This window comes from Trachypithecus francoisi, unplaced genomic scaffold (assembly GCF_009764315.1).
Source record: "Trachypithecus francoisi isolate TF-2019V2 unplaced genomic scaffold, Tfra_2.0 Lachesis_group0, whole genome shotgun sequence".
NCBI classification, from domain to species: domain Eukaryota; kingdom Metazoa; phylum Chordata; class Mammalia; order Primates; family Cercopithecidae; genus Trachypithecus; species Trachypithecus francoisi.
Genome location: NW_022681453.1, coordinates 3815045 through 3840932, shown reverse-complemented (window position 1 = coordinate 3840932; position 25888 = coordinate 3815045). Strand labels below are relative to the sequence as shown.

The window sequence follows — 25888 nt, the reverse complement described above, 5'->3', positions numbered from 1 at the left end:
AGCCACGATGGTCTCGATCTCCTGACCTCGTGATCCGCCCTTCTCGGCCTCCCAAAGTGCTAGGATTACAGGCTTGAGCCACCGTGCCTGGCCTGGGACACATTTAAAGCACTGTGTAGATGGAATTTTATAGCACTAAATGCCCACAAGGGAATTATTTTTAAAACTTTTCTAGCTAGAATAAAATCTCCAGTTGGCATAGTGTAATTGGTCATTGTTCCTGAATCACTGCTTCATCATCCCAGTTTTCAGAGGCACTAAACAAGATGGAGATAAAGAAAAAATTCCCCAAATTCTTCATTTCATTACGTGTTTCAGAGGCAGAAGGAAATCTCTCCTCAGTTATCATTTTGTGAGTAAATTTTGACTAAACCAAAGTAATCTATTAAGTCATTCATAATATTCCTAATACCCCAAGAAACTATTAATTGTCAAAATGATAACAGAATTTTACTCAATGCCTGTTCCTTTCACTTTCCTATGTAAATTAAGACCCTCTGGCCATCTCTTATTCCATGACAGTTCATAAAGCCAAGACTAATCTTCTCCTGACAAAATGCATCTGAAGAAGTGAGCTTCAAAGTCTAAGCTAAGAGCAAGAAGCTAAGATGAATTCTGAAAATAAAAAAATGCGCTCTGAAAATAAGTTGTCCAGATTCCTCCTAGCAGGTTAATTTAGGATCTGATATTAGTTTCTCATTGAAATTTTCAGAAAATGAGTGAAGCATTTGAAACAGAAAGTGCAATTGTACTCATGCGTTTAATTTTCCGAGGTTCAACTATACCAACTTTATTATACAAGGTTTGCACATTTCAAAACTTTAAAACATTTTTTCCAGTCCAATAAAAGGGCTATTTTCAAGACCAAGATATAGCAAAAGTTTGTGATGACCTTTGAAACAAGTAGACCTATCAGTTAAAAGGTCAATGATATCCTTTTACTTGCATTTCCATTTATAAAATTGGCAATTCTTCCTTAAACAATTGTGAGCATAATTGACATAATACATACATTGGTTCTTTATCTACTTGTCATCCTCTGAGTGCTGAGGTGTAAAGGAGGAGGCTGTTATTAGGGATCTTGAGCTGAAGTCATAGCATTGATCTTAATTCAGCCAAGTGATTAGAACCCAATGTGGTACCTTTCTGTTTAGACTGAAGCAGGTAAGAAGGGTCAGTCACAAAGAATCAAATGATTTAAGAACTTCATTTGCGGTACTAAGGAGCATCCCAGGGCACTTATAGATTGAATAAATAAAAACTCCATCAACCATTTACATTGAAGAAAATTGTTTTTCCAAACTGTCTTCCATAAATATTCACCTTTCAAAAGCATTTTCCTCTTATTAACCCAAGAACATGTGGTAGAGGAAAAGTTGAAGTCATGCTTGACAGTAAGCGATATCTACCAAAGCCTGGTATGGATTTTTCCCAGGATTTGTAGCTGATATACCCTAGAGATATGGGTAAATTGTGTCACAAAAAACTGCAGAATTGAACTAGAGGTCCCACAGCAGGACATACCATAATATTTTAGGGAAAAAAAAAAAAAAAAACAGATTCCCAAGCAATCTTACTTCTGGAGCCAACCCCGACACTTCTCTGCTTTCTCGTGCGCTGAAGCATCTCTGAGGCACCAATGTCTCTCAGCACGATACAGTTCATTCATACCAGCAAGCATGTGGATGGCTTCAACTTAGGCTGTCAAGTTTTTATTCTTGTCAAGAAAGAAGAAACACAGGAGGCCAGGCGCAGTGGCTCACTGCCTGTAATCCCAGCACTTTGAGAGGCCAAGACGGGGGGATCACGAGGTCAGGAGATGGAGACCATCCTGACTAACACGGTGAAACCCCGTCTCTACTAAAATGCAAAAAAAAAATTAGCCGGGAGAAGTGGCGGGCGCCTGCAGTCCCAGCTACTCCAGAGGCTGAGGCAGGAGAATGGCGTGAACCCAGGAGGTGGAGCTTACAGTGAGCCAAGATCGAGCCACTGCACTCCAGCCTGGGCAACAGAGCGAGACTCCGTCTCAAAACAAAAAACAAGAAACAAAAAAACCCAACAACAACAACAACAACAAAACAAGAAACACAGGGATTCAGAGAACTTAAGTTCTTTCTTACATGATGAAGTATATTTGGACAAAAGTCATTCCGCTTGGTCTACAGGTTGTCGTTCTCCAAACGTACTCTTCTTTTTCTTGCCTCTGTGTTTTGCAAGTTCTAAAGCCTCTGTCTCATATTTCCTCACTTGGTGAACTTCCTCTCATCCCCCCAATTAAAGTCCAAGGCTCACATCCTCTGAGAAGTCCTCCCTGACTCAAGGACCTTCCTTGTCTGCATCAAATAACCTTAAAGACTCTTTAAAGTAATCATTGTCTTAGTTATCTATTTTGTCCACTACAGTTGAGTACAGGTGCCATGTCTTTCCTACACTGAGTGCTAAAGATTAATCTGGGGCTCAGAAAACATGTTGAATGAATACATGAATATATCCATACTAAAATTGCACTAGGCCAGGCACAGTGGCTCATGCCTGTAATCCTAGCACTTTGGAAAGCAAAGGCAGATGAATTGCCTGAGCTCAAGAGTTCGAGACCAGCCTGGGAAACATGATGAAATCCTGTCTCTACTAAAATACAAAAAATTAGATGGGTGTGGTGGTGCGCACCTGTAGTCCCAGCTGCTCGGGAGGCTGAGACAGGAGAATTGCTTGAACCTGGGAAGCAGGGGTTGTAGTGAGCTGAGATCACGTCATTGCACTCCAGCAATTTTTTTCTAAAAAAAAAAACAAACAAAACAAAAAATTGTACTAGAAGGTTAGCCCATTAGAACAAAGACTAGCTTGTTCATTATCAGAGTGTATCAATTCTGATAATTCCCAGGCACATGCTCTTTAAATAAGGAAAGTAGAAAACCAAACATTCTGGCATTTAGTAGTCACTTAATAAATGGTTCTTGAATAAATGAGCATTTTTAATGAAAGAATATATCTTATATTAGGCAATTCCATTGAATATTAAAATGGGAATTTCCTTTAGACAAAATAATCTCGTCAACACCAAAAAACCTCCATTCAAAAGTGTTCAGATCATGTTATTGAAGCCAAAAGAATTCATGGCACAAATATAGATATAGCTTAGCAGCAACACGATTGTAACAATACAATATTTTCTTCCTTCCTTCCTTTCTTCCTTCCTTCCTTCCTTCCTTCCTTCCTTCCTTCCTTCCTTCCTTCCTTCCTTCCTTCCTTTCTCTCTCTCTCCCTTTCTTTCTTCTTTCTTTCTCTTATTTTGAGAGGGAGTCTCCCTCCTATTGCCCAGGCTGGAGTGCAATGGCACAATCTCAGCTCACTGCAACCTCTGCCTCCCGGGTTCAAGCGGTTCTCCTGCCTCAGCCTCCTCAGTAGCTGGGATTACAGGCATGCACCACCACGCCCAGCTAATTTTTGTATTTTCAGGGTTTCACCTTGTTGGCCAGGCTGGTCTTGAACTCCTGACCTCAGGTGATCCACCTGCCTCAGCCTACCAAAGTGCTGGGATTACAGGCATGAGCCACCATGCCTGGCCAACAATACAATATTTTCAAAAATTAATTTTGGGTTTTTCTTTCCCAGATTCCTTTTATGTGACCACATTGTCTTAAGGAAAGTAGAATGGTTACATTGAGAATAAAAGGTAATAAATAGTACATGTTTGGCTTTGTGACTCTGAAGCATGCTTTTGAGAACCAAAGCACCATCTTGAGGGACTCCAGAGATCATGACATAGAAATAGAAAGAGATTAGATGAAGGACCAAGACCTCAGCCTCCCCTCAAGGAGAGCTGGCAGATATAGAGACAGAACAGCACCTGGAGTCAGGGACAGGGGAGAGGAGAACCTGACCTGGAGTCACTCAGGGAAGAGGTTTGGTGGAGGTGAAGTTGGTCAACATCAGAAGACCATGCAGAACTGTTGGAATTCGGTAGCAGGATGGATATGAGAATGCCTCTCTAAGGACATGACTCTTGATCAGGGATCCAAAGGATGTGTAGGAGCTACGTAGGAGCTTTCACGAGAAGCTGAGATAACTAATTATAGCTTGAAAGAGCACTACACACAGCATGGGGGGAGGGGCTATTTTGCTATATCTTCTATTAATGGGTGTTCTTATGCCACCTGTGGTTTTTTCAGCCTAAGAACATTCACCTGTGTCCCAAGACTTTTTTGAACTCCATCTATACTGCCCCATATGAATATCCCACATTTCTCAATTGTCCAGGATACCCTTAAGCCTCTTGCCAGTCCCTTAAATATGGTGAATGAGAATTCCTGGCTTCCAGTGTGTCAAGGGGAACAGGGTGGTGTGGAAGAGAGAGGTACAGCACAGGTACTTAGGAAACACTGGACAGTGATCAAACTACCTCCATTACACATATTTTAAATGGAAGTTGAAATTGCAAACCCTGTATAAATTAGTGGTGAGATTAAATTAGCAGAATGTCGGTTCAGAATCTAATAAATCTGGTCCGACCATATCTAATGTTGAGATATTTTCCTTGAATACCAAACATGAGGAACACACATTCAGAAGAATACAGACAGGATGATCATAGGAGAGTAGTCTAAAGCACTGGGCACACACAGTCTAAAGAAGACAAAACTTGGGTGAAGTCTTTCATGAGTTGTAGGGTAAGGGAGAGCACTGGAGCTCATTACTATACTTCCCTGAACCGTGACTGCCACTAGCAGTCAGACAGATACAAAACTGGAGTGTTCAAGATCAGTTGGTTGACCAGTTTGTTAGAATGGTGCCAAAGGACCTCTAAAGGGTGAGTGGGATAGTGAGCAGCTCAGATTACTTCTGACTCTAAGAATTTTTAATTCTATGAAATAAAGACAAAGGATTCATTTAATCAATTAACAAACATTTATTGAGCACTCGTTATGTGTCAGGCACTGTGTTAAGTGCTGGAGATGTAACGGAACAAAATGAGACATGGCCTCTCTCATGCGGCTTACAGTCTAAAGGAGAGAAGGGAGACAAAATAATCACACAAGCAAATAAAATTTCGGTGGTGGTAAGTGTTACAAAGGAGGAATGCACAGTGCTATGATAACTTTTATTTGGAGTATACCTGGACAGGAACGTGAGGATAGCTCTTTAAGTATATGACTCTTGATCAGGGATGCAAAGGATGTGTAGGAGCTACCTCCTTTCCCTATAGGGAAGAACGGTCAAGATGATTGAATAAAATATGCCTCATCAAAAGGTAATATGGCATAGTCATTAAAAGATAGAGCTGAATTCCATACCTTCCACATATGAATTGTGTGTCCTTAGGTAAGTTATTTAAGCTCTCAGCACTTAAGAGTTCTTATCTGCAAAATTAGGAAAATATATATTTCACAGGGTTAAGATTATTGAAATAAAGGATGCAAAATGATTAGCCCAAGCCAATGTATAGTGCTTATTAAACTTTGGTGATAATCCATAAATTGACATGAAATGACAATGACAAATTATTTATTGAAGATAGAGCAAGAACTTTTTAAACTACAAAAGAGTACATTCTTGGATCCTGAAAATCTCAGCATTAAGGCTGGAATCATCAAATCATTAAGTAGGTAGTGTGAACCATAATCCACAAATCTGTTGTGAACAATATCCCATAATTCTTCATTTTCCTTTGAACCTAATTAAATATTACTCTTGCCTAGATCAGGAAACTTTTTTCGTAGATCAAAGAATTGTTCTAGATCGAGGAATGCAATCTCAATTATTATTGGATTCCTTTGTCCCTCCTAATTTTCAGTTCATCAAGGTGGTGCCTAATAAATTCATTTTCCAAGATAGCTTCACTCCTTGACAGCAGGCAACTCACTTGACCAAGGTTTCTGTCCCTTTTCTCATCTGAAGCAATCTCTCCTCTCTAGTATTTCTTCTCCTCTTCCTCCTTATCTCTCCCTCCCACTTCCTTCTCTCCTTCTATTCTTCTTCCCTCTTTTCAAAATATCTCTGTCTCTCCCTATCTTCGAGAACAGGAAGCAAGTGTCTTTGATGGCCTAGGCTAGAACAGTGCCTGACACAAGCCTGCTTTTATTCCCTTATCTGGCCCCATCCACATCCTACTGATTGGTCCATTTTACAGAGAGCTAATTGGTCTATTTTAAAGAGCGCTGATTGGTCCGTTTTTGACAGAGTGCTGATTGGTGCATTTACAATCCCTGAGCTAGACACAGAGTGCTGGTTGGTGCATTTACAATCCTTTAACTAAACACAGAGTGTTGATTGGTGCGTTTACAATCCTTTAGTTAGACATAAAAGTTCTCCAAGTCCCCACTAGGTTAGCTAGATACAGAGTACTGATTGGTGTATTTACAAACCTTGAGCTAGACACAGAGTGCTGATTGGTGCATTTACAATCCCTTAGCTAGACACAAAGGTTCTCCAAGTCCCTACTAGACTCAGGAGCTCATCTGGCTTCACCTATTATATCCCACAGCAGGGCTGCAGGCCAAGCTGCCTGCCAGTCCCCTGCCGTGCACTGGCACTCCTCAGCCCGTAGGCGGTTGATGGGACCAATCACTGCGGAGCAGGGGGCGGTCCTAGTTGGGGAGGCTGGGGCCCCGAGGGAGCCCACTGCGGTGGGGGGCGGGGTTCGGGCCTGGCACGCTGCAGGTCCCCAGCCCTGCCCTGCGGGGAGGCAACTGAGGCCCGGCGAGAACTTGAGCCACAGCGCCGGCCGGCAGGCCAGCACTGCTAGGGGACCCGGCGCACCCACCGCAGCTGCTGGCCCGGGTGCTAAGCCACTCGGCACCAGCCGGCTGCTCCGAGTGCAGGGCCCCCGGAGCCCGCGCGGGCGCCCGCGGGAACTCACCCTGGCCTGGGAGCCCCGCGCGCAGCCCCGGTTCCCATTCGCCCCTCTCCCTCCACACCTCCCGGCAAGCAGAGGGAGCCGCCTCCGGCCTCGGCCAGCCCAGTGAGGGGCTCCCACAGTGCCCTGGCAGGCTGAAGGGCTCCCAAGCGCCACCAGAGTGGACGCCAAGGCAGAGGAGGCGCCCAGAGGTAGGGCTGCTAGCATGTTGTCACCTTTCAACATGATGAAGTAACTGCAGGAACTAACAAGAGTGGAGAGCTGTCACTCTTAGGCCTAAAAGGCAAGTTACCAGAATCTACAGAGAACCTCAAGTCATGGAAGTAGGACCACCTAACTGGAGCTGCAATCTTCCAACACAGCTAATATAGCCAGTGCCCTAATCATGATAAGGAATTGGAGTGGAGAGGTGCACAGAGGGATGAATACGCTTAATCTCTCTTCACCCACTCCCTCCATTTTCTGCAAGTTCCTCCAACAGCTGAACCCAATTGGAAGCCAGAGAACAGGGGGCCTGGGTCATGTGATCCTCAAAAGTCAGCCTTCTTAGGCATACAGTAGGTTAGAGAAGAGCAAATAATGGATCAACGTGAGGGAAGGGTGCTGGTAAGTGTAGTATATTTACTGATGAAGAACATTTAGGCCAGCCACAGAGATTGGCTCATTCTTGAACTTTAAAAAGTATACACATGAAGGAAATATTAGTGGTTGCCAGGGATTGAAGAGGGGGTGGGGTTGGTGGGGAAGGGGATATAGCTATAAAAGAGCAACATGAGGGATTCTTGTGACGATTAACATATTCTGTGTCTTGACTGTATCTCTATAAATATCTTAGCTGTGATGTTGTTCTAGTTTTGTAAGATATTTCCTTAGGGGAAACTGGGTAAAAGGTATACAGGAGGTCTTGTATTATTCTTACAATAGCACGTGAAATATAAATATCTCAAAATAAAATATTTAATTAAAAAAAGGAAAAAACAAGTTAGCTTGAGATCAGATGTTGGATATTTCTCAGTCTTATGTCATCAAAAGAAGTATAATTATTTGCTTCCCGAAAAAACTGAGTCTTCCATTTGATTTACACAGAAATCTGTAGCTCCTACAATTCTTAGCAATAATCACCAAACAAATTGATTTTTGCTAAAAGTTTCTCACTCTTTGACTTGACCATATCTTTAGAATATTTGTTAGATTGCAAAACCCCAAACACACCCATGAATAGCCTTGGTCTGTTAAGACACTGAAGGAAATGCATACTTGAGCACAGAGAGAACTAAGGAACAGATGTGTATTAGAAATAATCAAAGGAGTAGAGCAGGGGAATTGAAGGCAGTTCATTAAAATATTCACTCTCCATCTTGTTACAAGAAGATTTAATACGGATATTAAACATAGTACAATAAAAACCGCACACCTGGTAGAGTGACTATTATCAAAAAGATGAGATATAAGTATTGGCAAAGATGTGGAGAAAAGGGAACCCTTGCACACTGTTGGTGGGAATGTAAATTAGTAGTACAGTCATTTTGGAAAACAATATGGAGATTCCTCCAAAAACTAAAAATAGTATTACCATATGATCCAGCAGTCTCACTTCTGGGTATACATCCAAAAGAATGAAATCTGTGTGTTGAAGAGATGTTCGTACTTCCATGTTCATTGCAGTTGTATTCACAACAGCCAAGATATGGAACCAACGTAAGTGACCATCCTCAGATGAACTGCTTTTTTTAAAAATATGCTATATATACCCGGTGAAATAACATGCAGCCTTAAAAAAAAGAACAAAAATTTGTCATTTGAGACAACATAGCTGAATCCAGAGAACATTCTGCTAAGCGAAATAAGCCAGGCGCGGAAAGACAAACACTGCATGATCTCTCTGGAACCAGAGGCTGGTGGGGGAGGGGAAGGGAGCAGGCAGAGCAAGGGGAAATGTTAGTCAAACGGTACAAAGTTTCAGTTAGATGGAGGGACAAGTTCTGATGATCTATTGCACAACGTGACTATAGTTAAAATAATGTATTGTATATTTCAATATTCCTAAAAGTGGATTTAAAATGTTCTTACCACAAAGAAATGATAAGTATGTGAGGGGAGAGATATGTTAATTTGTCTAATTTGTTTATTCCACAATGTATAGGTGTACTAAGACATCATATTTTGCCCCATAAATATGTAATTATTTGTCAATAGGGAATAAAAATTAAATTTAAATAAATCAACTCAAAATGGGTTAAAGTCTTACATGTAAGGTCTGAAACTATAAAACTAAAAGAAAAAAGCACAATGGAATGTTTTTAAAAATATGAATAAATCTGCTAAAGAGAAAAACGGGATAGTAACCATGAGACTCAGTCAGGAGTAGGGCTAGTACACAGCATAAAAGCCTAAATAAAGCCATGTACAATGTGAGAAGTCAGCCCTTCAAGTAGCCTCTGGCCCTACCTTTCTAATAGCCAATGCAAAAAACAAACGTGACCTATTACGTGATTATAAGATAAAACTTGACTTGAAAGAAATCTCTTTGTTGTGTCCCTGTAGAAGTGACATTACAGTTTCCTCAACAACACACTTAGGATTAATAACACTAGTTTCATTGTTCAGTAAAAACAGTTCTAACTGGGACCTAAATAATGCAGTTTAGGTGTCCAGTTTTCTGGCTTTAATTAGGGGACATTTTGGAGTATGTTCAAAATGAAAGAATTACATTCTTTAAGAAATTTTTTAAAAAATGTTTTCCACCAAGCTTTGAGTAGGTATTAGTAAGTTTTCAAACTCAAATCCCTACACAGTGCAAGAAGGTAAAACAATGAAGAGAAATGGATGTCTGTTAAAAACAAACACTAAAAAATACAATGATAAAGTAGCATTTGACAAGTGGTCTCCATTTGGGGGTTACAATAAGGTGTGGTAGGGACTATGCAACCTAGAGCCGACTGCTCATAACCAGCCTATTGTTATCAGAACTGAAATGGGGGCCAGATGTTGCTAGGTCTCTTATTTTTCCTGTGTATTAGAGTTCTATTACAGAAAACAGAAACCACTCTAGCTATTTTAAGCATAAAGGGCAAAGGGCTTCAACACAGGGAATTAGGTGCTTAGAATGTGTTGAGGCCAGGCCTCCAGGACTTGCTGACAGGGAACAATGAAAAATCGGCCCTGAAGGAAGCTGCTAACCCTGCCTGAGTCAGAGGACCGGAAATCAGTAAGCTTCCCCCTGAACGGTTTGCTCTGGGAACAACATAGGAATTGGGAAGATATTGCTGCTGCTGCTGCTGCTGCTGGTTCCAGAGCCATACTTCACCCGTCCAGGGCCACACTAACAACAAAAATAACAACAGCGTAAAGATGCTGCTGACACCATCCACCTTTTGACCCTTACAAAGCTTGTAGCAGGAACACTGCTACAAAAAACCCCAAAGCAGGCTTGAACTGATCATGCCTACCACCAGGAGCAGCCAGGACGGCTGCCTTTTAAATCTCACTTGAATGCATCTCGTTGGTCAAAGTTAAAGTTAAATCACATCTGACTGCCCAGCTTAGAAATGTCCCTTTCAGTTGCCCAGCCTCTGGGGGCGGGGAGTGACAATGTGTAGAATGTATGCAAACTAAAAATCCATTTTATTCACCATATTGTATTTTGATGCAAAGATCACCTGAGCTTTTTAATGCTGGCAATTAATTCAATTTTTTAAAAATTAATGGATGGGCAGGCCAATAACATAGAGGTCAAGAAAATGCATCTGTGATCCAGTCTGGTGGCTCATGCCTGTAATCCCAACAGTTTGGGAGGCTGAGGCAGGAGGATCGCTTGAGCCCAGGAGTTCAAGACCAGCCTGAACAACATAGAGAGACGCTGTCACTACAAAAATAATAATAATAGTAATAATAGTTAGCAGGTCATGGTGGCACACCTGTGGTCCCAGCTATTTGGGAGGCTGAGGTGGGAGGACCACTTGAGCCCAGGAGCTGAAGACTGCATTAAACTATGATCATACCACCACTTTCTAGCTTGAGTGATGGAAAAAGAAAAAGGAAAGGAAGGGAAGGGGAGGGGAGGGGGGAGGGGGAAGGGAGGGGGAGTGGAAGGAAGGAAGGAAGGAAGAAAGAAGAAAGGAAGAGAGAAGAAAGAAAAACAAGAAAGAAAGAAGAAAGAAAGAAAGAAAAAGAAAAAGAAAGAAAGAGAAAGAAAGAAAAGAAAAGAAAAGAAAAGAAAAGAAAAAAGCGAGAAAGAGAAAGAAGGAAAGAGAAAGAAAGAAAGAAAGAAAGAAAGACAGAGAAGGAAGGAAGAAAGAAAGAAAGAAAGAAAGAAAGAAAGAAAGAAAGAAAGAAAGAAAGAAAGAAAGAAAGAAAAGAGAAGAAAAGAAAGAAGAAAGGAAATGCATCTGTGAACAGATTCAGCTTCAGAACAAGTAACTGGAGGATAGTTTTTGGTTCACTTCAGTGCATGGAGGAAGATGTGAAGCCTCAACCCCTCACTCCAGTTCATATATGAGTAACAGTGTCTATAGTGTGCTATATTCAAAGCACTTACAAAGGTATTTATTATTACAAAGATAGTAAATTATTGATAAAATAATATTTCAACAACACATAAAAAATATAGTAAAATCTAATTTATCTTCTTTTACTGCCCACTGCCCACATGTAACCTGGCATAATGTGAAATAAGTCAGACTTCTCTGTGTTGGAAGTTGAATCTGCTAGAAGCATCCTTTGATTCAGGAGGTCTATACAGAGAAAGCTAGAGCCAAGGTGTTGGACTAATAAGAGAACCTAGCCAGTACGTATGGTGGGGGTTTAATTTGGCTGGTGAGTTTAGTGACTGAGGAATAGGTGGCCTTTCCAAAATGGATAGCTCATATTCAGCTGGGGACAAAGGGAGTTTCTTATAACATATTCTACACATAGCGAAGCAAACAAATACAATGTTCTATATCACAGATGTTTTACCAGCTTTGTGGCAATCTCAGATTTTGTGATTAATGGTCACATTTATTGTTAATATTTGAATAACTGGGTGGGCACAGTGGCTCATGCCTGTAATCCCAACACTTTGCGAGGCTGAGGCAGGTGGATCACTTGAGGTCAGGAGTTTGAGGCCAGCCTGGCCAACATAGCGAAACCCCGTCTCTACTAAAAATACAAAAACTAGCCAAGTGTGGTGGGAGGTTCCTATAGTCCCAGCTACTTGGGAGGCTGAAGCGAGAGAATCGCTTGAACCCAGCAGGCAGAGGTTGCAGTGAGCCGAGATTGCGCCATTGCACTCTAGTCTGGGTGACAGAGCAAGATCCTATCTCCAAAAAAAAAAAAAATTGAATAACTTAGAGAACATGTTGCCTTTCTCAGTAAACATTAGAAGAAAGGGGCTATAATTTATTATATTCTAAACACTACAGTAAAATATTTAAATTTAATTAAGACCTTTAGTCCCCTAGCTTATCTTTCAGCAATGTTTCTTGTTTATTTTGCTCTTGTTTTCTTTTTTTTTCTTTTTTCTCCTTTTGAGGCAGAGTCTTACTCTGCTGCCCAGGCTGGAGTGCAGTGGCACCATCTCGGCTCACTGCAACCTCTGCCTCCCCGGTTCAAGCGATCCTCCCGCCTTAGTCTCCCAAGTAGCTAGGTTTACAGGCACCAGCCAGCCAGCCCAGCTAATTTTTGTATTTTTAGTAGAGATGGGTTTTGCCATGTTGGCCGGACTGGTCGTGAACTCCTGACCTCAGGTGATCTGCCTGCTTCAGCCTCCCAAAATGCTGGGATTACAGGTGTGAGCCACCACACCCGGCCTATTTAGCTCCTATTTTCAGAAGAAAGTAAACATTCTTTATCTTTCATTTTTTAAAATTCACTTTGTATTTAATAATTCTAAAAGTGATAAAAATATATATAGTTTTGCCTTTTCTTTCTTAATAAAAAAACTTTGTAGAAGTTAGAATATACCAGTATTCCTCTGATATTCTAGTATTTTTCTGCTGTCAGCTAGACCCACTGTAAACAATGAAGGATGGATTTCTGAATCCATTTCAAATATGTGAAAGTGGCTGGGCGCGGTGGCTCAAGCCTGTAATCCCAGCACTTTGGGAGGCCGAGACTGGCGGATCACGAGGTCAGGAGATCGAGACCATCCTGGCTAACACTGTGAAACCCCGTCTCTACTAAAAAATACAAAAAAAAAAAAAAAAAAAAACCTAGCCGGGCGAGGTGGCGGGCGCCTGTAGTCCCAGCTACTCGGGAGGCTGAGGCAGGAGAATGGCGTAAACCCGGGAGGCGGAGCTTGCAGTGAGCTGAGATCCGGCCACTGCACTCCAGCCTGGGCGACAGAACGAGACTCCGTCTCAAAAAAAAAAAAAAAACAAAACAAATATGTGAAAGTAGAAGACAAGATTGCATATATAATGATAAAAGCACAGTCTAAAGGGTATTATTAATAGCATACCATGGACACGTAGTTGCTTCCTCCTGACCAAGAACAAATGTTAAAGCCAATACATTTACAAACAAGATTTAGTGCCCACAAGAATAGAGTTTGCTTTTAAATAGGAAATCTATGCATTGCTTTATTTCAAAAAGTTACGAATTTAGTGCTTGAAAAATCCAGCAGATAAGCAGCAGGAGTAAGAGAGTCTTTTTTTTGGAACTGTCTAATGGCAAATGAGCATGCTTCTATCCAGGAAGCATTTTTCTGTGAAAGGGATGGAGGGAGAAAGAACTGGTATTTACATTCCATTCTACACATCTCAGTACCGCCTGTTCATCTTCTTGAACTTCTCATAGTGATAGTCATCAGGGGCCTTCTCATTAGCAGGATGCTTGCCATTTGGAAAGGACCACTCAGGCTCTGTCTCCTCCCTGTCACCTGCTTTCAAGGCTCTTTGTTTCTGTGTACGAGGCTGTTGAGCTCCTCATGATAAAAATTGGTTGTGCAGCACATACTCACAGCCACGTTGGTAGGCATGAAGGATGTCTCACTGTCTTTCTTCTTGTTCTGCTGCTCTTTCCCAGATGGGCCTTGGCATCCTCCATGGAAATGATATTATTTTTTATTTTAGCATTGATGCTGAGGTCCACCTTGGGGATGCCACTCAGCATCTGGCTAGAAAGCATCTCCTCTGTCTTCTTTGCTGAGGAAACACAAATGTTTTCTTGAAGTTCATAAAGGCAGTTCTCTGTGTTCTTCAGCTTGACTTTCTGTTCCTCATCTTCCATGATCTCTTTCCTCTTCTTCAGCTCTGTCTCAACGTACTTTATTTTGTCTGCGTCCTCATCCCTTCAGTTGGTTTCTGCAGAAAACAGTGTCCCCAGGATTTTCTTCTTCACTGATTTTATCTTTGTGCCTTTTGTTTAGTTTCTTTAGGAAACTGTGGTAGATACCATACCACCTGTTTTCATCTGAAAGGGATCATCCACTAGAGCGGTCTCTTCTTGTACCTTCTCTTCCACCAGCAGGGCCACAGCACTCAGCCTGTTGGGCCTCTTCCTCAAGTTCTACACCCTCTTGTCTCTTCCAGTTTTAATCGAACCTCCTCTGAATCCTGCTTATTCTCTTCTGACTCTGAGTCGGCCTGGCACCAGCAGAAAGTCTTTCTTTTTATCTTATAGAGAGAATAATAATTGGCACTTCTCAAAGTATTCGCGTCAACAAGACATTTTCTTCTCGAGGCATCTCATCAAATCCACAGGATCTATAATTTCATTTACGTTTAGCCAAGGTCTAATCAAGGATTTAGGTTTCTAATTTGTATTTCCCCAGTTGTTTAATGTATACATTTGAGATACAGTATTTGTGTGTGTGTGCATGTGTGTGTATGTGCATTTGTGTGTATAGAGAGGGTGTGTGTGAGAGAGAGAACATGTATGTGTGCTTGTATGCATATCATTTTTTCAAGTACTTTCACATATTGTCTCATTAAAGTGTTGAAACAACCATATGAATAAACAGGTTGCCTATTATTTTCTCCATTTTACTGTGGCTCAAAGAGGTTCAGTGGCTTCATGATGATTAACTAATAAAGTATCAGAACAGATTTGAACCCTCTGTTTCTGAGTCCAATTTTCTTTGCCCTAAACTACATGTCTTCATATAGAAATCATAAAATACAGCTGAAGGGCTTTAGAATTCCTGGAGGGAAGTGAGGAGCAGGAAGAACAGATGTGGGGACTCCTCTCCGTGGCATCTCTTCCTCCCTTGGCTATAGCAATTGGAACCTGCTGTTGCTGCTGAGCAGAGCCTATGTGTGCTCAGCGCTTCCAGGAGCTGGGTAGGTGTTTTGCAGCCTGTTGTCTGAATCCCCAAGAAGAATCTAATTATTAATAGTTCATCCAAAATTTGAGATTCACTTTGTTTCTTTTCAGTCCTCTTGGAGATTGAAGAATTCTTGCTGAATCTTAATGTTGTTTTTCTTATCAAAATACTTATACATGTTAACTGTAATTAATTTAGAAAATAATGATTTCATAAAGAAAAGAAATTAATAGCTGGTAGTCCCACCATCCACATATTTCTATTACTACAGTTTTGCTGCATATTGTTTCTTTACAAATATAAGAATTTTTAAATGAAATTACACTCTCTTTTGCAGTGTTTCCGTGTTTTCTCTAGAAATAGAAAAGTATCACAAGTCTAGTCCCATGTTATTAAGTAGTCTTCCATAAGAACATTTTTAGTGACTATCTCATTGCATGATGTCAGTGTTCTTCCATAAGAACATTTTTAATGACTATCTCATTGCATGATGTCAGAGTTTGCTTCACATACTAGGTCAGAATTTTAAATTAGTTCTGTTCTTCATCATTTTAGATATGCCATGTTTATTTCATTTCCTGTTTATTATGAAGAACCCAGCTCTAACCCCATATAGTACCTGGAAGAAGCAACCATATACATCATAAGACACCTCTTCTCCCAAACAGCTGCTAGGATGAGGCTAATCTATTGGCACTCAGCAAGCAATCAGACTACATCAATCAAGAATTTTAACTAAGAGACCCAGCAAAAACAGCAGAGAAGAGGCATTTCAAATGAAAGATACTTTGCAACTTAATACTTACAACCAAAAGAACCGTGACCAAAACACTGTGATAAAACTTGAGGCTGAATCTGCATTTTCCATATTCATAGTTTGTTAGAATAATTCTTAGAATTGGGATTGCTAGCTCGATTTTATACGTTTTAAGACTTTTGATGCACATTGCCAAATTGCTACCTGGAAGAGTTGAACCAGTTTATTTTCCTCCTAACCACCACTAGAGGTTCATGTATTCTTTCCAATTTGATTTCCAAAATGGTATTTCGTTGTCTTAAGTTGCATATCTATGATTTCTGAGTGAGTTTTAAGATTTTCTATAGGGATTGACCATTTGTATTTCTTCTCTTGTTGATTGCCTTTTCATATCATTTGCTCATCTTTTTTGTTAGAGTAATCATACTTTTCTCATTGATTTAAAATAACTCCTTATGTGTTACAGATTTTAATCCTGATCAGGACCTTTTTTACCGGGAGCTAATGTGAATTAGGAGGAAGTGCAGGGAAAGATGAACCAAGGGTTTGGGTGAAGGTCTGCAGCCAAAGGATGATTAGGTCAGGAGACACTGCAGCTCCTGACTCCTCTCCCTCTTCCCTAACCAGCAACTTTTCCCCCAGGGCATTCATAGAGACTTTCAAAGAGTATATTGATATAGATAGTTTTTAGGGAATTAATTTATGGATTTTCAAATAGCATATAACTTGTTCATAAAATTGACTGCCTGAGAAATCTTTACTCACCTCCCTTTTCCAGCAGTTTTCTCCCATTTCACAAAATCTTGCTATGGTGATTTGCAATGGGATATAAAGTACTCTGGAGCTCCAAAAAAATGGTAATTTGAAATACTGGGGAGGATGTCAAGAAAATGAGTGACTCGAATCCCCGGGTAAAAAAAATTCCTTTGCAAGTCAAGTGGTTGCTAAATCTTTACCTTCAATAAAATTTAAAGAAGACACAATTCAGTTGTCAGTTGACAGATTATTAAAAATTTTTTCTTATAGATCACCTTGTGCATATAACTCAATGGGAATTGAGTGACATTGCTGTAGCTGTCTTCATTCCCATCTACACAAACAAGATTTCTCAATGTTTTTATTGAGATGCATTTTAAGAGTTTGATTTTCTAATCTTAATAATTGCCTGTCTAAAGTTATAATATATTCATGTTGTTCTCATCAGTTATACCCCATAATCATCAGGACAGTATAAGCTCCCTAACTGTAATAAGTAAACCTAAAACTTCAATGCTTTAACACAACAAACTTGATTGCTTTTTCTTCTCACAGTTTGATGCAGATGAGGAGCCCTTCTTGGGGACTCTCTTCCAAGGGTGACCGAGATAGTTCTGCTTCCATCTTGTATCTCTGCCACCAGAGTTTCTAGTTCCACTTGGGAAGATGAGAGAGAGAGAGAGAGAGACAGAGAAATTCAATTTACTCTTCCTTCCTTCCTTCCTTCCTTCCTTCCTTCCTTCCTTCTCTCTCTCTCTTTCTTTCTTCCTTCCTTCCTTCCTTCCTTCCTTCCTTCCTTCCTTCCTCTCTCTCTCTCTTTCTTTCTTTCTTTCTCTCTTTCTCTCTCTCTCTCTCTCTCTCTTTCTTTCTTTCTGAGACAGAATCTCCCTCTGTCACCCCAGCTGGAGTGCAGTGGCACGATCTCAGCTCACTGCAACCTCTGCCTCCTGGGTTCAAGAAATTCTCCTTTCTCCTACCTCAGCCTCCAAGTTGCTGGGACTACAGGCGCACATCACTACACCCAGCTGATTTTTGTATTTTTAGTAGAGACGGGGTTTCATCATCTTGGTCAGGTCTTGAACTCCTGGCCTCAAGGGATCCCCCCACCTCGGCCTCCCAAAATGCTGGGATTACAGGTGTGAGCCACCACACCTGGCCTCACTACGCTTTTAACTGCCTAGGATAGGAAACAAGATTTCATTTCTGCCCACTCTCCCAGTGGAAGACTATGAAATATAAACTTCTTGGACTTTCAAGAAGAAAAAGGGTGTGGTGAGCACAGAGTACTGTCTCTGCCACAGGTACTGCTGGCAATAATTGCAGTGAGGGCTCCATCCAGTTGCATTGTCTTTTAACAGAGCCAAAGGTCACAGGAAAGAAACAAATTGTAATTTCACTTTATATTTATTATAGAAAACTAAGGTGTAATTATACTAAGGTAAAATTTAAATACTCCTAAGCACAGAAAGATCTTTTATTATAATAAAATTTTGTAGAAGAATGGAAATAAGAATTCAAAGGGAAAAAGAAATGATGTAAAATTCCTACCTCTTACTAAATGGATGATGGTGGGTGTCATGGTGCTATACTACTTATATTCCATTAGATATATTATAACAAGCTGAGTATTACTTTTGAAAGCCAATATTTACAGCAGACCATATATTACACCCTTTGCAACCATTTAAGTTTTGATGAAAACTTTTAGATTATAACATAAAACTGAATGAAGGTATATAGTTTTTCAAAATTCCTTTAGGAGATATTGAACAAAAATGTTGAAGCCCAGTGTCTTTAAGGAAATACTCAGTTTGATTTCATTCAACTGTTAGTAGGACGACTTCTGCTGTACTGGATTTGCAGCTCCATAGGTTGCAAACCACTGTCTTTTAGGACACCAATCTCTCAGGAAGTCTAGGGTCAAAGAATTCCAGGTACAGAAATGTTGCATTTTTTGGCAGAGTTCATAAATGAAGGTAACAAGCAGAGCCGCAGGCTGACACACCCTGCTTAGCTTTGTGGTCAAGCTACCTTAGGGTTTAAGTCTTCTGCTCTGAAGTCTGTGAATTCTTATTGCCATGCTCATCAGCTGATCATATTGAACCACTCTCCCAGTGAAATAAAAATCCTACCACTTTCCAGGAGAATCTAAAGCAGGCTGTCTTTTTGACTGCTGAAGATGGCAGTTTTAGACAGGGGTCTAGCTCTCCTCCCTAAAAAGGCCCATTGACCTTTATTGCAAGTGAAATAGCCTATGGGAACAGTAAATGGCTAACCTTACTGTACTATAAAATAGGGCTCCCGCAGCCTCTCCTGTCTCTCAGCTCTACTGAGAGGCTTATAATAGCATTTCTCATAAAAGCCTCTGTGCCATTTCCCAGGTGCAAACCTTTACAGAAGTACAACTAGGGAGTTTCCAAAATTGCTCGAAGAGAAGATTGTCTAAGGATAATGCCAACTATTTAGCAGGTGTTTCTTGACCGGAATTTGAGATCACTTTATTTTTTGCATTTGCTTTTATGTAACCTGTATAAGTGGCAATTGGCAATATGCTGGAAACATAGGAGAGGAAGCTTGCATTAAAAGCCCATTGAGGATACCACCTGATTTAGAGATCAAAAAACAATCCTCTATGAACTAATGTAGTTAAAGCCATGAAAAAGAAACTTTGGTCAGGCTCCAAAATAAATTTTTTAAACCATCCTATAATGTTTATTGAACACCAGTCATTTGCAAGGTGAACTGGTTCGTAGATGCTGCAGAATCTTTTCTAAAAAGAAAGATGTGAGCAGCTTCAAATTCAAGAATTCTGAGTTTTTTCCTAATCAACATGAAAAAAGTCACCTTTTTCATGTATCCTATTTTATCATCATCACAGAATTTATTACTACCTGACATTTTTGTTTTTATTTATTTAGGTCTGCCTCCCCACAAGAACATAAGCTCCATGAGTATCATGATTTTGCCTATTTTTTTCCACTGCTGTATCCCTGGGGTTCTGAAGAGCCCAGCATGTTATAGACTTTTAACAAATCTTGTCAAATGACTGCATAAATTCCCACCCTAAGAAGGTGCATAAACTCGCAAGGATTGGAAAATGAAGCCCCAAATATCAATAATATTCATTAATATATTTATTCACTTTTTAAAAAAGTGCTTAAGCATAGCAATAAAGGGCTTGGAGGATTGAGGGATGTTATCTTATAGGATGAATCAAGTTTCCTAGAGGAAGTGATTAGGTTGAACTTTGATTTCCTGAGCTAGTGTGGGTCTAGGGAGCAAAGTAAAGTGTGGCCAACACACAGGGAATGTATGTTTGGTTCCATGCCTATATTTTTATATGAAACAAAGGGCTGCTAGCAAAGCCTTCATGATAGTCAACAAATTAATAAGCCCCTGTTCAGTATACCTAGGCTGCCTCATGCACTGGTCAGTCCTTCCCCTAAATGGGTATCCAGATGATTCCTGGTTCTGCTCTTTGAGGCTCCAAAAAACTTTTGTTGTTGTTGTTGTTTTTGTTTGTTTGTTTTTTGGTCACAGCCATGTCATCATCAAATTTAAAAATCCTGTCTTTAAAAAAAAGGCAATCTATAATTTAAGAGTAACTTCAATAAATCTGGGCCCATCTTTAGCTCCCCAGGGCACATTTAAAATACGTAAGCTGCATGATGTCAGATTATGCTGTGATTGTCTTGCTAGTGCCTTAGGGACAGACCATATGCCAGTGGGTGGGTAGGTGAGTACCTCTTAGAAAGAAATGGATGTTTTCACTATCATTCCGGGAGTTGATCACACCTAGGCAGGGGATAAAGGCTAAGGAAGTTGGCCTTACATTTATGTTGCGATTATCTTTCTCCTCTCTCTGGGTAGGTAACCAATATTGTCCAAGCTCCAAAAGGCAGAAATTGTCTTGACATCTGAAGGAGGATGGAGAATGAGGCAGGTAACCAACTTCACAGGGTACCCTAAGGCCAGTCTAGAGTGTGCTATACTACTTCTCCCCAACTCACTGCCAACTTCCAGTAATGTCTTCTTAAGTTGGTTCCATGCCTAAGTAATGTCTTGTTAAATTGGTTCCTGGCATCAGCTGTCTTATGAGATAAAGGGAAGAATCTATCTCACATTAGTTGGAGAAACAAAAGGAAGAGGAGCTGGCCTTTCCCTCTCTCTCCCAGTGAGGCTGGGATGGGTTAGCTGCAGTGGTCACTAGCAGAGCAATGCTAGGCTCAGAAGCATCTTGTGAAAGTCACTTGCAGTAGTAACAGCAGGGTAGAGAGAACAAACATGCCTTGGGAAAGCTCAGGTGAACTCTGAGAGGCCCTGGATCCCTGGAGAAATAGTGGGGGACAGTTAGAAGCAGAATTATTCGTGTCTGTTGGGCCAGGGGGTTTGGAGCTATCAAGTTTAGTCATTAAAAATAGATGTGTTCTGGCCAGGCGCAGTGGCTCATGCCTGTAATCCCACCACTTTGGGAGGCCAAGGCAGGCAGATCACCTGAGGTCAGGAGGTCAAGACCAGCCTGGCCAACATAGTGAAACCCCATCTCTACTAAAAGTATAAAATCAGCTGGGCATGGTGGTGCACCCCTGTAGTCCCAGCTACCTGGGAGGCTGAGGCAGGAGAATCACTTGAACCTGGGAGGCAGAGGTTGCAGTGAGCTGAGATCATACCACTACACTCCAGCTTAGGAGACAGGTGAGACTCCATCTAAAAAAAAGAAAAAAGAGAAGAAAAGAAAATAGATGTGTTCCAGGTAAAACTTTCTTTATAATATTGTGGTAGTGGTAAAAAAATTACCTATTTTTTCCAAGGCAGCATGTTGTTTAATGATGAAATACAAAAAGCCTTCCCAATAATGTGAGGAAATGGTGACATTGTTTAACGTATTTCATTAATATTGTTTAAGTACTACCCAATTAAATAACAGGAAATAAATGTATAAAACAATGAAAAGGATGAGCCAAAGTGATCATTATTTACAGATGATATAATCGCATAGCTAAAAGAGAGTCACATGGAAAATTATTGGAAACAATAAGATAATCCAGTACAAAAACTGGTTATTAAATGCAATAATCAATAACTTTTCTGTACAAAAACAAGTTAGAAAACATAAAGAAAAAGTTCTCATTTAAAATAGCTTCTAGAATAATAAAATACATTAGAATAAAAATAACAATAAACATGCAGAATATATGTAACTGAATCTTGATAAAATGAAATGACATTTCCCATGTTTAGATAAAAAGACTAAATATCATAAAGAAGTCAACTTTCCCAACACCAAATTATTAATTGAATGTAATACCAATAAAAATAATATTTTTTGGCTATTGTTGAAATCACATATGGCAAATAAAGATATTCATTACACAATTACTTTAGCTGCAATAGACTAGAAACAGTCTGAATGTACATCAATAGGACATTGGTTAAATTACAGTATATTCCCAGAAGACAGCCTTGTATCTGCCATTTAAAAAGTAAAGGAGATCTGTAGGCCTGGATATGGAATAATATCCAAGATATGTTGTTAAATAAAAGGGTCACAATTTATATCTACACTATATCTATCTATAGAAAATAAATGGCATCATAATATACCTATAAATATGTATGTCCATATAAATTAGGATGTTTCTTCATCTGTACATAGTTTTCATAATTGTTATATTTAATGACTATATGAAGTTGAGTCCTTTCTTTTTCATAAATCTGTCTGTTCCTAGTGCCTATTATAATGTTCAGGAAGTCCTAATGAGAGCAAAGAATGATGCTAAGACTGTAAGTGCTGGTGCCAAAATACCTCAATCCAAATGGGAATTGTTTAACCTCTGTGCCTTAGTCTTCCGGCCTGTAAAATGAGGATGATGACCATTTTTACCTCATAGCTTTGTCATGAGAATTGAGACAGATTAAGTGAGATTACAGATTAAGTGGGTTAATCTGCATAAAGCTTTTAGAGCAGTGCCTGATCCATGATGAGCAATCAATCAGCATGAACTATTATTATTGCTGTATGAAACAACCTTAGAGCCTTTAAGTAATTTCTTGTTATGGCTGTTATAGATAGTAATGCAATGAGTGGCTCTATTAACATAATGTTTTGCCTCTGTTTAATTATTTCATTAGATTAAATTCCTAGAAATCAGATTGCTGGATCAAAGAGTAATCACAATAATTACCTTTTAAACATATTCCTTTGACCTCTTCCCTTAAAGAAAATTTAATGACATGAAAATTACTAGTTGATATAAAAGAGAGAGTAAAGCAAAGAAATCATGTATTTATTTGACCACAGCAAAATGAAGAGAAGCTCCCCTTTCCCTCTCTTTCCCTGTGAGGCTGGGATGGGTTACCCATTTACTAAATAATTATTTGGTAAACACCTACTTTATTCATAAAGCTATCTAGACATCATACAAAAACCCAGGGTTGTATTCAGTTGATTAAATCCAACAAGGATTTCCCAGGCTACTACATGCTTATTCCATGCTGGGTGTTAATCAGAGTATGGAGGAATATGGAGTGGTCTTTTTCCTTGAAACTCAAAATTTATGCAAGAAAGTAAGATGTGAAGATAGTATGACACTCTATAATCAAGTGCCAAATTCCGTTTTTAAAAGATCCCAAATCTGTGATTCAGACACTGGATATCAGGCATAGTAAGCTAAGCAAAAAAGAGTAGGTGCTGGCTGGAGCCACCTGGCAGACGTCAAAGCATTTTCAAAGACAACATCCAGTTGGCAGCAAAGAAAGAAGTATGTTACCACACAAGTGATGACCAAATTAGGCTCTACTGTCTTCTTAGAATCTAACATTTTATAATTACTTTTAATCCACCCCCAAATCAACAGGACAGCTTTGCATTTGAATATTATAAGTAGAAATTGTTTGATGTTGCTAAAGCACGTCCTCTTCCCTGCCAGCTGGAAAGGTAAAAGGAACCCTCAAACTTCAGCTGTGGGCTTTAGCCAAGGGAGTCCAAGAGGTGTGCTCAGGAGTAGACAAGGCTGGTAGAGGGCCTCCACTGAGGACTGTGCGTGTTTATCGGTTTCGGAAGGGCTCTCTACCCACTGAAAGAGCAAAATCATCTCCACTTCGCTGTTTTCAGCATGCAGTGCTACAATCCGAATCTCACACTACAGGCTTTACCACTCTTCAGTCTTCTCTTTTTGTCTCGGAGTCAGGAGGAAGGGGGCAAACTGCCGCTCCTCTTTGAGGTGAGCAAGATCATTTGTTTCAAGGAAGCCGAACCTGAAAGAGAAGCAGAAGCCCTTTCATATAATTGAGGAAGACTTCACAGTTGCTAGAAACCCTTTTTGTAAGATAATAAGCCCCACATAAAGGGTTTTCTGGCCTTTAAAAATAGCCCACCAAATATCTTTCCTGTGCCTTATCCAGGATTTTTTTCTTTTTTTTTTTTTTTTCTGCTGCCCTGGCTGGAGTGCAATGGCATGATCTTGGCTCATTGCAACCTCTGCCTCTGGGTTCAAGCATTCTCCTGCCTCAGCCTCCTGAGTAGCTGGAAGGCCGCCAACACACCTGGCTAATTTTTGTATTTTTAGTAGAGACTGGGTACTGGGTTTCACATGTTGGCCAGGCTGGTCTCGAACTCCTGAGCTCGGGTGATCCACCTGCCTCGGCCTTCCAAAGTGCTGGGATTACAGGCATGAGCCACCACGCCTGGCCCCTTATTTAGGAATTATTAAGTTGCCTACTATGTGCAGATCCTTGTGAATTGTCGGGCTCCAAATTTCCTCAAAAGGCTGAAGCCTGGCAGGCAATGTCAAGAGAAGGAGCTGCTTTGCCCAAACAGGTTCCAAAGCAGTCAAGTGAAATTGTCTTCCTTATATGGTGAAAAGCGCCCTGTCCCTTTAAGGCCAAGAGACTTGGCTGCAGACAGTCCCTGGGAAGTTTGTGGGCAGCCCCATCCTGTGTCTGATCCTTGCTGCTGTGCAGGTGAGTTCCCAAACCTTCTCTCCCCAGTTTGCCCTCTATAATCGTTCTCATGGCGGGTTAGAAATATTGGTATGAAAGGACTAGAGAATTTCAGGGTCAGCAGAGATGGTGCTGTTTGGAGAAGTTTGAGTTGAAGGAAAAAACAAGGTTACAAGGGAAATGTGCAGTAATGCAGCCAGTGAGGATGTATCTAACTTCCTGTGGGGAGAAGGCAGCAAGGTTACAGAAGGCCCTAAGGCATTTCCAGGGCAGGGGAAACAAATTCAGCTCGGGAAGAGGGACAAATTCTAGATAAGACCGTGGAGGGATAAGTTTAGACTCTTGAGCTATATAACCTGGTGAACTGCAAGTTAAAACCAAACATAGCTGGTAGGAAATACTGCTTCTGCAAGTGCTGAAGGCTTTCCAGGAGCTCAAGCTACAGGACTGACTGCAGAGGAGAAAGTTACATGCCAATGTTTGGAATGTCTATACGCCTGGAAGGCTGCAGCCTTAACCCTTTATGCAGCCTGGCTTGTTAGCCATTAGGGTTTGGCTGCTACAGAGCAGAAGGTGGGGGTGCGTGTGTGAAGTACTGCAGTAGGTGACTAAATAAATAAACAAGACTATGATTGTGGAAATGCATCTCTGGCATCCTCATAGTACCACGTGCGGAGAAGAAGGATTTTCTAAGCTCAGATTTTCTGTGTCATCCACAGAAAAACCTCAGATTTTCTGTGTCATCCTTCTTCCAGCAAAGGGCTGGAAAAAATCTCATTTAAGCTAATTACTGCTCCGTCATTTACTAATTCAGTTTCTTGATTTTTTTTCTTCCATGGTCCGGAGCCTTATACAATATTAATTTGAAATTAGGTAATAAAACTTTTTAAGAGCTAAAGATTTGCTAGCAGAAGTGTGTTTCTGTCTAAGATTGAGATGTATATACAGCTGGGGTTGGGATTTTATTGAGAGCTTGAAAAGAGATGGGTGTGGTATAGAAGGAGAAACACTTGATGGTCATTTTACATAATATCCAAAGCCGTTTAACTGAGCCTACAGCCAAAAAAGGAGTCCACCCAGGAATTTAAAAGGAGAGATGCTAAATTACAGGGCTTGGGGTCCTCTTCCCTCCTAGTTGAGTCTAGGTCCATTCATCATTCAGAGGCAGTGGTTTCTCTACAGTTGTTGTGTGGGGGAGTGAACAAGAAGGCTGGATTAAAATTCCTTACATACTGCATGCCTTTTAAGAATATTCATTCATCTGAGTATTCACTGAAGAATTCTTCTTATTATTAACTAACAAGTGTTCTATCCACTTGTTAGTGCTTTCTAAAGA

At 40.4% G+C, this 25888-nt stretch overlaps 1 protein-coding gene and 1 pseudogene across 1 annotated transcript in view; one reads left to right on the top strand and one right to left on the bottom strand.

Moving 5' to 3' along the window:
- Positions 1–13593: 13593 nt before the first annotated feature.
- The window catches only part of LOC117084539, a 41925-nt pseudogene continuing 29630 nt past the window's right edge, over positions 13594–25888 (bottom strand).
- Positions 24522–25888, top strand: part of SCHIP1 (schwannomin interacting protein 1) — a 164544-nt gene continuing 163177 nt past the window's right edge. The window contains exon 1 of the mRNA XM_033202940.1: positions 24522–24573. The gene's annotated coding sequence lies outside the window, so the exon portion shown is untranslated. The remainder of the gene's footprint in view (positions 24574–25888) is intronic.